The 15,075-nt window shown below is 44.1% G+C and overlaps 1 non-coding gene across 1 annotated transcript; it reads right to left on the minus strand.

Moving 5' to 3' along the window:
- Positions 1-9,120: 9,120 nt before the first annotated feature.
- Positions 9,121-9,192, minus strand: TRNAC-GCA (transfer RNA cysteine (anticodon GCA)). The gene has a single exon. It is a non-coding gene; the product is annotated as a tRNA-Cys (tRNA).
- Positions 9,193-15,075: the final 5,883 nt, after the last annotated feature.

The following is a 15,075-nucleotide window of genomic DNA, read 5'->3' on the forward strand; positions in this document are numbered from 1 at the left end:
AGCACCTGGACTACAACCCTGGGCCCCGTGGTCCTCCAAGCAGTGCCCTCTTCTGTTTCCCACTGAGACCTCTGCAATCTTGGCCTTAATAACATTCTTTGAGTCCTCCTTCCCAGCTCTGTGTTTTTAGGAGATGGGCTATGGTCCACTAAGATGCTTCTCAACCTGACTTTCAGAGGAGGGAATAAACCTCTGAGGGCTGTGAGACTTTGGAAGAGGCTAATCATATTAAGAAGAGGTGGCAAGAAAACACAGAAGAACTGTATAAAAAAGATCTTCATGACCAAGATAATTACAATGGTGTGATCACTCACCTAGAGCCAGACATCCTGGAATGTGAAGTCAAGTGGGCCTTAGAAAGCATCACTATGAACAAAGCTAGTGGAGGTGATGGAATTCCAGTTGAGCTGTTTCACATCCTGAAAGATGATGCACTCAATATGCCAGCAAGTTTGGAAAACTCAGCAGTGGCCACAGGACTGGAAAATGTCAGTTTTCATTCTAATCCCAAAGAAAGGCAATGCCAAAGAATGCTCAAACTACCGCACAATTGCATTCATCTCACACGCTAGTAAAGTAATGCTCAAAATTCTTCAAGCCATGCTTCAGTAATACATGAACTGTGAACTTCCTGATGTTCAAGCTGGTTTTAGAAAAGGCAGAGGAACCAGAGAGCAAACTGCCAACATCCGCTGGATCATTGAAAAAGCAAGATAGTTCCAGAAAAACATCTATTTCTGCTTTATTGACTATGCCAAAGCCTTATTGTGTGGATCACAATACACTGTGAAAAATTCTGAAAGAGATGGGAATACCAGAGCACGTGACCTACCTCTTGAGAAACCTATATGCAGGTCAGGAAGCAACAGTTCAAACAGGACATGGAACAACAGACTGGTTCCAAATAGGAAAAGGAGTACATCAAGGCTGTATATTGTCACCCTGCTTATTTAACTTCTGTGCAGAGTACATCATGAGAAATGCTGGACTGGAAGAAACACAAGATGGAATCAAGATTGCCGGGAGAAATATCAATAACCTCAGATATGCAGATGACACCACCCTTATGGCAGAAAGTGAAGAGGAACTAAAAAGCCTCTTGATGAAAGTGAAAGAGGAGAGTGAAGAAGTTGGCTTAAAGCTCAACATTCAGAAAACTAAGATCATGGCATCTGGTCCCATCACTTCATGGGAAATAGATGGGAAAACAGTGGAAATAGTGTCAGACTTTATTTTTGGGGGCTCCAAAATCAATGCAGATGATGATTGCAGCCATCAAGTTAAAAGAGGCTTACTCCTTGAAAGGAAAGTTATGACCAATCTAGATAGCTATTAAAAAGCAGAGACATTACTTTGCCAACAAGGGTCCGTCTAGTCAAGGCTATGGTTTTTCCAGTGGTCATGTATGGATGTGAGAGTTGGACTATGAAGAAAGCTGAGCACTGAAGCACTGATGCTTTTGAAGTGTGGTATTGGAGAAGACTCTTGAGAGTCCCTTGGACTGCAAGGAGATCCAACCAGTCCATTCTAAAGGAGATCAGTCCTGGGATTTCTTTGGAAGGACTGATGCTAAAGCTGAAACTCCAATACTTTGTCCACCTCATGTGAAGAGTTGACTCATTGGAAAAGACTCTGATGCTGGGAGAGATTGGGGGCAGGAGGAGAAGGGGACGACAGAGGATGAGATGGCTGGATGGCATCACCGACTCAATGGACATGAGTTTGAGTAAACTCTGGGTGTTGGTGATGAACAGGGAAGCCTGGCGTGCTACAATTCATGGGGTCACAGAGAGTCGGACACAACTGAGCAACTGAACTGAACTGAATCATAGCAGAAAACTCATCACGTTGTTCCCTCTCCCGTTAATGTGAATTCTGCATTTAACACAAATAAATGTGCTTTAAAAATGTGCTTGTTTTATTATTGATCAGATAAAATTGATAGCTCAATAAGATGGTCCATGCTTAGTCTTGGAATTGATTTTCTGGTAGTTCTCCAGGTTCTTATTTTGACCTATTGGAGAAGCCTGGATCATAGGGTGACTTGGGACCTAGGTCTTTCCTAGGCTATTTACTACCCCAGAGGAGAGCCAGGCAGGAGCCATCCCAAGAAACAGTGGGGTTTCTTACTTCCAGTCTGACCTCACCTGGAGAAAGCTGAGCCAAGTGATTTGCTTCTTAGGCGCTGGTGTGCGGACGTAACTGACTGCTCCCAAGTCTCACACTCAGTTCTTTTCTCCAAGGCAGACTTTTAAGCGTAAGAAGTAACAAAGGTCTTAGTATTTCCTCTCTCTAGTATCTCCTGTCTCTTGGAACCACTCTTCTTTTTGGAAGACGACTGGGAGAGGGGAGGGACAAAAGGAAGAATTTGGTTTCCTTGGTGATCCAAAGGATGGTCTCAGCGCATCTGCCTTCCTTAAAGACCTTATTAACATCCCTGCCATGTGCTATGAGAGATTTAACCCACTGCTGCTCTTCTTTAAAGATGAAAAAGAACTCCTTTGCTTTCACTTTCTGAAAGCAGAATGCCACGAAAATTTAGTATTTGTTGAAAAAGATATTAATAAGTTCATGACCTCTTGTCGATGCCTGGGTGGCTGGACGGAAGCGGTTACAAGGAAGTGGGTAGCCCACCTCAATATGTCTTGGTGAGGAGTCATGAGGTGTGGGCTTAATCAGCTCTGGGGGCCCAAGAATGTATCCTATTTAAAAATGCATGCAGACAACATGTTTAACGTTTACTTTTTAAAACTGATTCAAGAAGCTAATGAGATTTTTAAAAAAAAATTATATTATTGAAGTCTAGCTGACTTACAATATTGTCTTAATTTCTACTGTACAGCAAAGTGATTCAGTTATATAGTCTTTTATATATTATATAATCATATATATAGCTTATGTCTTATATAATCTTATATATAGATTCTTTTCCACATTCTTTTCCATTATGGTTCAAAATATGACAAATAAGCTTATCTGCAAAACAAAACAGACTCTCAAATATAGAGAACAGAGATTGTGGGATTTGATTTCATGTTATCTGGTAAAGCCAATGTCAGAGTCCTCTTTTTCCCAATTTGCACCCAAAATTTTATTCAAAAATAATGTGCTATGGAGTAACAAAGGATAAAGTGGAGAGAAGGTGGAGTTGATGAGCTAATTAAATGGCCTTTATGCCTTTTGCAAGCTGGCTAATTTACAGTTGAAACTTCACAACAGGCTCATTCTTCTTAACAACATCTGCATTTTATAAGGCGCTCTGTGACAGCGGTTCTGCCATTATCTGCTGTGCATTTTATAATATGTGCTGTGCTGAGCACCCAAGGCATGGTCAGAGAAGGCCTTCTTTCCACGGTGCGGTGATTAGATTTATGGCCCAGTCTCCATCTGAAGAGAGATTAGCAGAACTAAGGCTGTTTAGTTTGGCAAAGGCGAGAGGACCAGGGGATGTGATAGGTACATTATAGAAAATGATAAATGAAGAAAGGGAAGACTTTGGGGGCCCCTCATTTGCCATTGCAAAGACACTTAACACACTCTGGTCTCCACCCTGAGCATGTCATTAACCCGGGTGGTTTGAGGTTTTGGAAGGAGCATAGGCAGGCAGAGAGATAGCCTCAGGGAAAGGCGCTGTACTGATGGGAAATGTCTGGGCCGATATATTTATATGAAATAGCACCTATGGTTACATTAGCAAGGATCGGTTTACCGGGGCCATCCATCCTACTTGAGGGCATGGTGACAAGGCTGGCTGTGCTTCTTGCTTCCCCGGGGAGGGGCCCCAGACGACTTGGCACCAGTCCCCTCCACAGGGTGTCTGGGTTTCCAGCAGCCTTTTCTCCGTAGGAGATGGAGGAGGAATCCAAGAACTGAATGGATGCAGGAATCTGGGGGGCTGCGGGATGCTGCCAGTCCTTAGGAATTTAGTAAGGGCCACTATCAACGTGGGTGACTGAGACTGCTGGCCAAGTGGGAGAGACCTGAAAACTGCTGTCTTTTATAACTGTCTTTATAACTCACCTGGGACTTCCTATATCTCTGGCTCCAAAGGGAACCGGATCCTTTAATCCCTGCAAGCCAGCTGACTCCCGAGCAGTACCTTGGATGGCAGTTTTAGCAGTGGTTATCAGTGGCAGGGTCTTGGGGCACGTTCCTAGCTTCTTCACTGACTCCTTTTGTCATCCTCAATTTCCTGGTTGAAGACTGCTGTCCTAACCCCAGGCTCCCAGAGGCTGGGGGTGGGAATGGTGGAGGGTCAGTCTGTTAATGTCTGACTAGCTCTTTGAAGTCTGCTCTGTGTAAGCAAAGCCCCCTCGGGGCCCTCATGCTGTAAACAATTCCAAACTGACCACCGCTGGTGAGTGAATTCTTCACCTTCTACCCTTCCCCTCCCAACAGCTCCCGAAGCAGCTAAAACCTCCTTTGCCAAGCTGACTTTCCATGACTTCCCCCTTCCTTCCTCTCTGTCCCTCCCTACCTCTTTCCCTTCCTGCTTCTTTTCTCTTTTCTCTCATTCTCGTTTGTTTGTTGCATATTTGGTTTCTTATTTTGCGTAGGAATCGTGATTCAGAGCTCCCTCTTGGATGCGTATGGAAACTTGTACCGAGACAACCAGTTTGGCTGGTGGATCTTTCTTTCTCTGAAGTAGAAATGCAATGGACTCCAAATCTAAACGGTGCTCCTCAGACATCCGATGTTCTGGGGCAGTAGAGAGAACAGTAGGAGGAAAGCATTTTGATGTTTTTGTTTGTTTCTTAGTTCTGTGGCTTTGAGCAAGTCGTCTGAAATCTGGGTTATTGTCTTCAGCAAGAGGCAAATACCCATGTCCTACCTGAGATACACACACACACACACACAGCCACCCAGGACCACCTTTTCTGGAGATACTGAAAGGGACATATGTGGGAAATTTGGATGCTCAGTGGAGGGGCTGATGGACCCACCAAAGAATATATAAGACAGACCATCTAGACAGCAAGCCATTGTCAGGCATTAAATGGCTTGGGAAGTACTATTTTACAATTTGACCCAGATGTGTTATTTATACTTGTTCACTCGCTCAGTCATGTCTAACTCTTTGCAGCCCCATGGACTGCAGCATGCCAGGCTTCCCTGTCCTTCACTATCTCCTGGAGTTTGCTCAAACTCATGTCCATTGATAGTCATAGTAATTAATTGCAAAATCATATGCGGATGGGCTTTTGTAAAGAGAACCGATGAAGGCAGTGGTAAAACAGATTGTGTAAGTGTGTGTGTGCTGTGTGTTCAGTCACAGCCGACTCTTTGCGACCCCACGGACTATAGCCTGCCAGACTCCTCCAGGCTCCTGGAATTTGCCAGGCAGGAATTCTGGAGCAGGTTGTCATTTCCTACTCCAGGGGATCTTCCCAACCCAGGGATCGAACCCTTGTCTCTTGTGTCTCCTGCATTGGCAGGCGAATTTATCTTTAGCCAAACTTAAAAAGCCTAACGAAATGTGTTAGGTAAGGGCAAGATCATGATAGCCACGTGTGATGTACAACACATTGAGACTGCACTTTATTATCCTAGACTCTTGACATTGGGCTGCATTTGTGAATCAAGCTGGTTCAAAGGACAGTGAAAGGTCTGGAGTCAGCTAGCACAGCTCTGCTAACTTCAGGCAGCTAACTCCTCTGAGCTTCTCAGTTGTCCAAACAGCTAATACTTACTGGGCACCTTCTGTGCACGAAGCATCCTTCTTAGCAAATATTATTTAATATCACAATAACCCATATGGCAGGTACTATGGTTATATCTGTTTTATTGATAAAGGAAACTGAGGCGCCGGGCATTGAGAAACCTACCCGGGTTCAAATAGTTTGAATGTGGTGCTGGCAGGGTTTGAGTCCATAACACACCCACCATGGTCCTAACCTCATACTTTAGTCAGGATTCTCCAGAGAAACAGAACCAGTAGGATATGTAATACAACGTTTCCTATGAGAAACTACGCATGCAGTTATGGAGGCTGACAAGCCCCAAGATCTGCAGGGTAAGTCAGCAGATCATGGTTAAATCGAATGCCAAATCTCGAGCTCCATTCACATAGACTGGCCTGTTGTGTTAAGCTAGCTGACCTCTGCAGATGTTGTGCTCCTTGATAGACAGGAACAGTATTTCTAGAGGCAAACCATAATATCTCCTCCTCAAGGCATTTCTACTTTCCCCTTCTCAGTTCCTGGGCTCCCCCTTCTCCTTGCCCATCTCTGAGGCTCTAACCAGGAGCCCAAGCTGGGCTGAGGTGACAGAAAGTGTAACAAGGACAGTGAGCCAGCTGCCTCTTGTCCTGCTCACAAGGGGCGCTGATTCCTGGGCCACCCACTCTGGTTTTATTTACTTCCAAGCCACAGTGAGTTCTGGGAGTCGCTCCCAGGCGGGGCCTTCTCCCTGGTGAGCAAGTCATCTCAGGGGGTGGGAATAGCCCAGGGCAGTGCCTTTGAGAGATGTGGCTGACTCTGTTTCAGTTCTCCGGGGTGGTCAGCCTGTAATTTCAAGATTTACTGGCCTCACGGAGATAGCCACAAATGGGGCAACGGCAGTAATTACCAGAGGCTGCTCGGCTAATCCTTGGTTACAAATGTTAGTTAGAAGCTAAAGAAGATTCATGCAAGCATTTCCTGGAGTTCGTGGGCTCCGTGTCCTTTTTGCTTTTCTTTTCCTCTCCTTAAAAAGGGAGAAAAATGAGAGAGACAGAGAGAGCGAGAGAGGGAGGGAGAGAGACAGAGAGAGGGAGACTGATTCTTATTTAATTTTATTGTGGCCACTAGGAATTAACGTCTTTGAAGTCCAAATTATTTTAATGCTTTTTTAGCTTTGTTTTATATTTGGAATTGGAAAAAATTAGGAAGCTGAATTCCTAAAGCTCATGAGAACCAGTGTTGTAGGTTTTGCCAGTTCGTGGCTGAAGATGGGCTGAACAGAATGATTTGGGGGGAAATGTCTCCAAGCTGAGTAAAAGAAATAAAACTTCTGGGACTCCTGCCCTCCTCGGAGAAGCCTGGAACGTGAGTGCCTGCCTGCTGCTGTCCTGCCGGAGCACGGCTGGAGGGAGTTGCTTCATATTGTGTTCATTATTCTTAGAGAATCCTCCCCCTGGGACAGCAGTATTAACACTGTGTGCTGTGTGAAAGTGGCAAGAGATGGCCTGGGTCTTCTAGAGACGGTCCTTGGCCTTTGCCAGACCACCTGTTATCCTCGTCTCGGCCTCTCTGGAGGCAGTTAGAGGTCATTCGCTAGGCCCAGGAGGGCTCTGCCCATAGAACTGACCCCAGAGGAAGAGAACAGCATTGGTTGTTTTCCTCCAATTCCTATTTTCCTGAAGTTTCAACTTACTGCAGGCTCTTTTGCTCCTGAGGGCTACACAGACTCCCACCCCTCCCCAAGACCATGTCACAGCACAGGCATCACTGGGAGGCCTCTCTCACAGGTCAGGCCATCTACACTCCCTTCATTTGGAAGGGCCATCACTTTATAAAGCCTGGTGGTTTTAAGACTCCCTCCAAAAGATCCCTGGTGTCCACCATCAGCCCTGGAACAGGCTATTTCCATCTCCCTACCCATGGGAGTCTGCCTCTCCCTGGCAGCATCCTGTCTCCTGCCAAGTGCAGCCTCCCAGCGAGGCTCCAAGAGGTTTTTCCCTCTTCCACGGGACAAGGCAGCATAGTTATCACAATAGTGGTCGTGACAATAAACTCCAGCATATTCATCTGACCCTGGAGTAGAGCAGGTACCCAGGAAGGGAATGGAACTTCCCTGAGAATGTTCTTTTCCCCATAACTAGAGGATACACTCAGAGAAGGCAATGGCACCCCACTCCAGTACTCTAGCCTGGAGAATCCCATGGACGGAGGAGCCTGGTAAGCTGCATTCCATGGGGTTGCTAAGAGTCCGGCACGACTGAGCGACTTCACTTACACTTTTCACTTTCATGCACTGGAGAAAGAAATGGCAACCCACTCCAGTGTTCTTGCCTGGAGAATCCCAGGGACAGGGGAGCCTGGTGGGCTGCCGTCTATGGGGTCGCACAGTCGGACACGACTGAAGCGATTCAGCAGCAGCAGCAGCAGCAGAGGATACACTGATGGACTAGACTAGAAGGAGAAAAATGGTTTTTACTGAAATAACCAATGTTTTCCTCTTTGCCTGAATAAGCACTTTCCAAAGTGGCAATTTCCAAAACTTGAGCAAAGCATATTTATTTTGTCTTGATCAAAGTAAGTTTGTGAATGGTTTCTCAGGACAAGACAACTTCTCCATGATTTGGGGTGCCTTTGCCAAATCCTTGGAAACAAGGTGAATGTCTGTGGCACAGAAGTGAGGGCACCTGTTTTGAGGCAAGCAGTTCTGAAACCTGACATTGATGGTATCAGTTGTCAGCTGAGAGGTCCTGAGTAAGCTATGCCAGCTCTCTGCACCCCAGCTTTTCCATCTGCCACTTGGGATTGATAGTGAGTTGTGCCCAGGGTCCTGTGAGGATCATAGGTGATGGACAGATTCCAGCATGTGGCCTGGTGGACAGTGAGTGCTTAATAAATTCTAGTTGACCTGTTTAGAGTAAACAGATGCCCTGTCTCTCTCAGCCTTCTAGCACTAAGCACTGGAAGCCTAGTGTCCCCTGCAGGGACTTCTCTGGTCCAGGACAGCTCCCCAGACAGTCAAGTGAGTCAAGTGAGTTTCTATTCAAAGCAATGCCAAACTTAACCCCCAATCCACTTATTAGCAACTGAAGCTGAATCACCTTTTCTTACTGTTCTTCCCTTCCTTCTTAGCTACCAAATCTCATTGCTGTTTAAACTTTTACATATAGTTAGATAGCATCACTGACTCTCTAATGAACATGAATCTGAGCAAACTCCAGGAGACAGTAAAGAACAGGGAAGCCTGGCATACTACCGTCCATGGGGTCGTGAAGAGTGGGACGTGACTTAGCCACTGAACAATGACAACAAAACTTTTACATATAGAAAGTGAAAGTGAAGTCACTCTGTTGTGTCTGACTCTTTGCGACCCTGTGAACTGAAGCCCACCAGGCTCCTCCGTCCTTGGGATTCTCCAGGCAAGAATACTGGAGTGGGTTGCCATTTCCTTCTCCAGGGGATCTTCCCAACCTAGGGATCGAACCCAGGTCTCCTGCATTGCAGGCAGACGCTTTAACCTCTGAGCCACCAGGGAAGCCCTTTACATATAGTGTCTCATTTAATTCTCAAGTAACACTTGTGAAGCACAGTGATCAATTTTATGTGTCAGTTTGACTGGGTCATGGGTGCTCACATATATAGTCAAACATTACTCTGGGCATATCCGTGAAGGTGTTTCTGGATGAGATGAACATTGCTGTTGCAGAGTGAGTAACGTAGATCACCCTCCTAAGGGTGAGGTGTGTGGGCCTCATCTAGTCAGTTGAAAACCTGAATAGAACAAAAAGACTGACCCCCCTTTGAGTAAGAAAGTACTCTTTCTCCTGGATGGCCTACAAACAGGGACATCAGCTTTTTCCTGTCTTCAGACTCTAACTGAAACACTGGCTCTTCCTGGGCCTCCAGCCTGCTGGCCTTCAGCCTGGAGCCACACCATCAGCTCTCCTGGGTCTCCAGCTGCTGGCTTACCCTGCAGATCTTGGGGCTTGTCAGCCGCCATAACTGCATGAGCCAACTTCTCATAGGAAAGCTTGTATTACATATCCTACTGGTTCTGTTTCTCTGGAGAACCTTGACTAATGTATGAGGTTAGGAGCCTGGGAGGTGTGTGTTAGGGACTCAAATTCTGCCTGCACCACATTTGAGCTATTTGAATCTAAGTAGGTTTCCAATGCCACTGGCTTCAGCTTCCTTATCGTAAAACAGATACAACAATAGTATCTGCCACATGGGTTATTGTGATATTAAATAATATATACTAAGAAAGATGCTTCATACACAGGAGGTGCTCAGTATTAGCTGTTTAGACAACTGAGAACCTAGGAGGAATTAACTGCCTGAAGCCACCTAGCTCCTGATGGAGCTGCGCTGGCTGACTCCAGACCCTTCTCTATCCTTTGGACCAACTGGATTCACAAATGCTGCCTTCACCATGGAGTGGCCACTACTCCTGGAGTGGTCTGACTGGGGCAGAGCTGGGCTCAGATTGCCACTGTTCAGCTGCACGGCCCTGTGGGTGGCCTTGCTGTGGGAGCAGCTATTCCCGGTGGCTCCCACCACTCTCTGAAAGGCTGAAGCGACCGTCAGCTTGCCCTTGGCCTTCCAGCAGCATGTTTTTGTTTCTTCTTCCACCTTTTGCCCTCCCCTGCAGCCCTCTGGCCAGCCAGCTAGAGTTTTTTCCCAGCTGTGTTAGAATGAGCGCTCCAGAGTTGTGGTGTCGGCTGTATGGCCCATGGATTGGGTGGAGCAGGACGGGGAACAGAACACACTGCTAGGTCCTGGGGTAGGGGATGTGAAAGGAGAAAAACCCACAGCCCAGCTCTTGAGGGGCCACAACCAAATGGGAGAAATAGGGCAGGCCACAGAATAGAATGGGGTAGTCTGGGACACACTGGCACGTTGCGTGACAGATTCTCCTCCAGATAAATAACAGGTAAAGCTTTATTTAAGGCACTGAAACTAGACATGGCCAGTCCAGAAGGATACCAGGAAGTGTGCTGAGGACTGTTCTGAAGAGTGCATATGATTTAACTTGGTGAAGGAGAATGCACACGCTCAAATTCCTTCAGTAATTATGATCTGTATCATACAATTAATAGCCATTTATTGGACACTTGCCAGAAACCAGGCATACAAATGTACACATGTATAGGACCTTTCATGCATTCAGTCATCTCATTCAACACAAATTCCTTCAGTTGCTATGATTTATGTTTCTAAAGATAGCAGTAATAATGATAATCTCCTTTTCAAAAATAACCTCTTTTGACTGAGCATGTATGATGGACCAGACACCCAAATACTATGCTCCGTATCTTTACATACATTTTTGCATTTTACCGACACAGCAGTCTGGGGGAGTAAGTATTAATATCTGCATTCTATATATGCAGCACCTGAGGCATGGAGAAATCTTGCCTCAAATCACACAGCAGAGCCCAAATTCAAATCAGACCTGAGTCACAGGGATGGCAAACCCAACTCTTCTATTAGCAGCCCCTCTATTGTTTGAGAATTATCACACTGCAAAATGTGTTGTTCACGTATGCTGAGTGTATGCCAAACAATATGCTCATGCTGAGTGTAGTAAGCAGAGTGAGTCCTTGGGCTCTGAGAGTTTTTGATACAGTCATGGTGCTCACAGCTAATAGCTCTAGAAGGTAAAGAAACAATAGGATTGGGAGTCTCTTCTGGTGTTTTAGTATCAAGACCTGGTTTTACAGAAAAAGTATTGACAGAGATTCCCTGGTGGCTCAGATGGTAAGGAATCTGCCTGCAATGCAGGAGACCCAGGTTCAATCCCTGGGTCAGGAAGATTTCCTGGAGAAGGAAATGGCAACCCACTCCAGTATTCTTGCCTGGGAAATCCCATGAACTGAGGAGCTTGTTGGGCTACATAGTCCACAGGGTCTCAAAGAGTCAGACATGACTGAGTGACTTACACTTTTCATAAATAAGTTCATTTCCTGAGTAGAATTATTTTGCTTGCTTTTCATTGTTATTATGCAGTGGCAAAATGCCAGTCAATGTGGGGTTAGCTTTTTTCTTCACACATTTTATAGCCCTGGACCTGCTTGGTGGGCAGCTTGTCAAGGTCCTTAGTGATGCCTGCTTCTGGTCCTCATGGCCCTGTGTAATCCCGCCCGAGGGTGGCCCAGACCCAGTGGTTTGCTTCTTATAAATTGGCAATGGTGCTGGCATGCCATATTCATGATTTAATAGCAAAGAGCTGACTCTCATCTTGCTGGCTTTCTGTGTTTTGCTGGTATCATCTCTGGCCCTTTATGTGCTCACTCTGAAGAAGCCAGCTGCTGGATTTGGAGCTGTCTTATGGAGAGGCTTATGTGGCAAGGAGCTGAGGGACCCCTTGACCAATAGCCAGTGGGAAGCTAAGTCCTGCCAACAACTCCCTGAGTCACCTTGGCAGCCGATCCTTCACCAGGCAAGCCTTGAGATAAGACTGCAGCTCTTGCTGACAATTTGAATGGAGACTGCAGAGATCCTGAGGCTGAGCCAGGCCCAGATTTGTGACTTTTAGGAACTGTGAGATGATAAATGTTGTGGTCTCAAGCCACTAACTTTGGCTACTCTTGGAGAAACTGCCTGGTATGGTCTTGCCTTGGTGCTCTGCCCTGACTGTTCCCATTGTCTGGATGTTCAACCCCTTCACCTCCTTTCATTCTTTTTTCAAATGTCACCTTCTCCGTGAGAAGCAATTAAAAATGACAGCTGTAACCCTTAGTAATCCCAATCTCTCTTACCTGAATATACTATTTCTTTTCTCTGTTGAATTTATCACCTTTCAACACACTCTTTTATTCACTTAAAAAAAAAAAAACTATGCTTGCTTGGACAGTTAGGCAAGGAAAAGAAATAAAAGACATCCAAATAGGAAAGGAAGAATTTGCAGATGACATAGGTATACAAAAAATCCTAAGAAAACCGCTTAAAAACTCAAAACTAATAAAGGAGTTCAGTGAGGTTACATGATACAAGATTAATATATAAAAATTGTTGTATTGAATAATACAAACAATTAAATTAAGAAAACAATTCTATATACAAGAACATCAAAAAGAAAAAAATACTTAGGAATGATTAACAAAGAAGTGCAAAACTTGTACATTGAAACTAGAAAACATCACTGAAGGGAATTAAATGCAAAGGCATCTGTCTTTTTGTGTTAGAATATTTAACATTGTTAAGATGTCAGTACTCCCCAGACTGATCTACAGGCTCAACATAAACTTTATCAGAATCTCAGCAGCTTTTTTTTTTTTTCCCCGCAGAAATTGACCAGCTGATTCTAAAATTCATATGAAAATTCAAGGTACACAGAATAACCAAAATAATTTTTAAAAAGAAGAAATAGAATTGAGAATATATAAATTAACTCTTATGTTTATGTTCAGTTGATTTTTCAACAAGAATACCAAAGCAATTCAATAATGCAAGAACAATGTTTTTAGCAAGTTATACTGGGGCAACTGGATATCCACATATGAAAGAATGAAGTTGGACCCTTACCTTATGTGAGATACAAATGAACTAAAAATGCTTCATAGACCTACATGTAAATGTTGCAACTACAAAACCGTTAGGACTTCCCTGTAGCTCAAGTGGTAAAGAATCTGCCTACAATGCAGGAGACCAGGGTTCAGTCCCTGGGTCGGGGAGATTCTCTGGAGAAAGGATTGGCAATCCACTCCATTATACTTGCCTGGAGAATTCTATGGACAGAGAAGCCTGGCTCCAGTATTCTAGCCTGGAGAATTCCATGGACAGAGAAGCCTGGTGGGCTATAGTCCGTGGGATAGCAAAGAGTCGGACTCAACTAACTAACACACACACACACACAAAACCTTTAGAAGAAGACATAGCAGTTAATCTTTACTACCCTGCATTAGGCAAAGTTTTTTTATATATGATGACAAAAACATAAACACCAAAAGAAAATACAGATGAATTAAACTTTATTGAAATCTAAAAACTTTTGTACTGCAAATAGTACCATCCAGAAATTGAAAAGACAATTCACAGACTGGGAGGAAATATTTGCAAGTCATATGTTTAATAAGGGTTCAGTATTTACATATATAAAGAACACTTACAACTCAACAACAAAAAGATAAACAACCCAATTAAAAAATAGGCGAAGGGTTTGAATAGCTGTTTCTCTCAAGAAGATATACAAATGGCCAACACACGCTGGAAGATCCTCAATGTCAGCAGTCATTAGAGAAACACAAATTAAAATCCAGATGAAAGACTACTTCATGCCCACTAAGATGGCTATAATAAAAAAAGGAAAATAATAACATTGGTGTGGATGTGGAGAAACAGAAACCTTTATACATTGCTGGTGGAAATGTAAAATAGTGCTGTTATTGGAAAACAGTTTGGTGGTTTCTCACAAAGTTAAACATAGGGTTACCAATTTCGTACCTTAGTATATACACAAAATGACTAAAAATAAACTCAAAGAAATGCTTGTCCCAGGATTTTCATAGCAGCACTCTTTATGGCAATCAAAAGATCAATCAACTGATGAATTAATAAATAAAATGTGGTATAACCATACAATTGAATGTTATTTTGCAATTAAAGAAATTAATTCATACCATAATGTGGGTGAACCTTGAAAATGTTATGCTAAGTGAAAGAAGCCAGTCACATACATGTTGTATGATTTCATTTATATGAAATGTCCAGAACAGGCAAATCTGTAGACACAGAAAGTAGATGAGTGGTTGCCAGAGGCCGAGGTGGGGGTTGGGGAAATGGAACAGGGAGTGGCAGCTGATGGACATGTGGTGTCTTTTGAGGTGATAAAGTGATGCTTGTACAACTTCAAATGTATTAAAAACCATGGAATTGTACACTTCAAAAGAATGAGCTTTCTGGTATGTGAGTTATATCTTAATAAAGCTGTTAAAAGTAAATTATGCTTGTTGTTTATTGACTGTCTCTCCCACCTGGAGTATAAATAAAATGAGGGCAGAGGTCCTTGTCTATTTCTCTCACTTATGTATTACTGAACAATTAGAAAAGGGACTGGTGCTCAATAAGTATTTACTGTATGAATGAATGTAGGAATGTTTTGTGTTGATTTTTTTGATTTCTAAAAAATGTGAGTACCCTTGCATTGGGCAATGCATTATAAACTGACACGTAATGGAATTAATTTGCTACCTTCCTTATATGGAACGTGGATCAGAGACAGTGGAGCAAATCAAAGAACTGGAGGAAGCCTGGCTTCAATGGGACAGGACGCGGGACACAGCGTGATGATGAGAGCTGGCCTGGTTCTAAGGGAACAGCAGCCTCTGCCATCTTGTATTAGGAGATACAGACTGGTGGCTTAGGAGCCAAATCTGGCCTCAGATGTTTTTTCAAGTCTCCTGGAAGTACTTTTGAC

This window comes from Budorcas taxicolor, chromosome 8 (assembly GCF_023091745.1).
Source record: "Budorcas taxicolor isolate Tak-1 chromosome 8, Takin1.1, whole genome shotgun sequence".
In the NCBI taxonomy this organism is placed as follows: Eukaryota; Metazoa; Chordata; class Mammalia; order Artiodactyla; family Bovidae; genus Budorcas; species Budorcas taxicolor.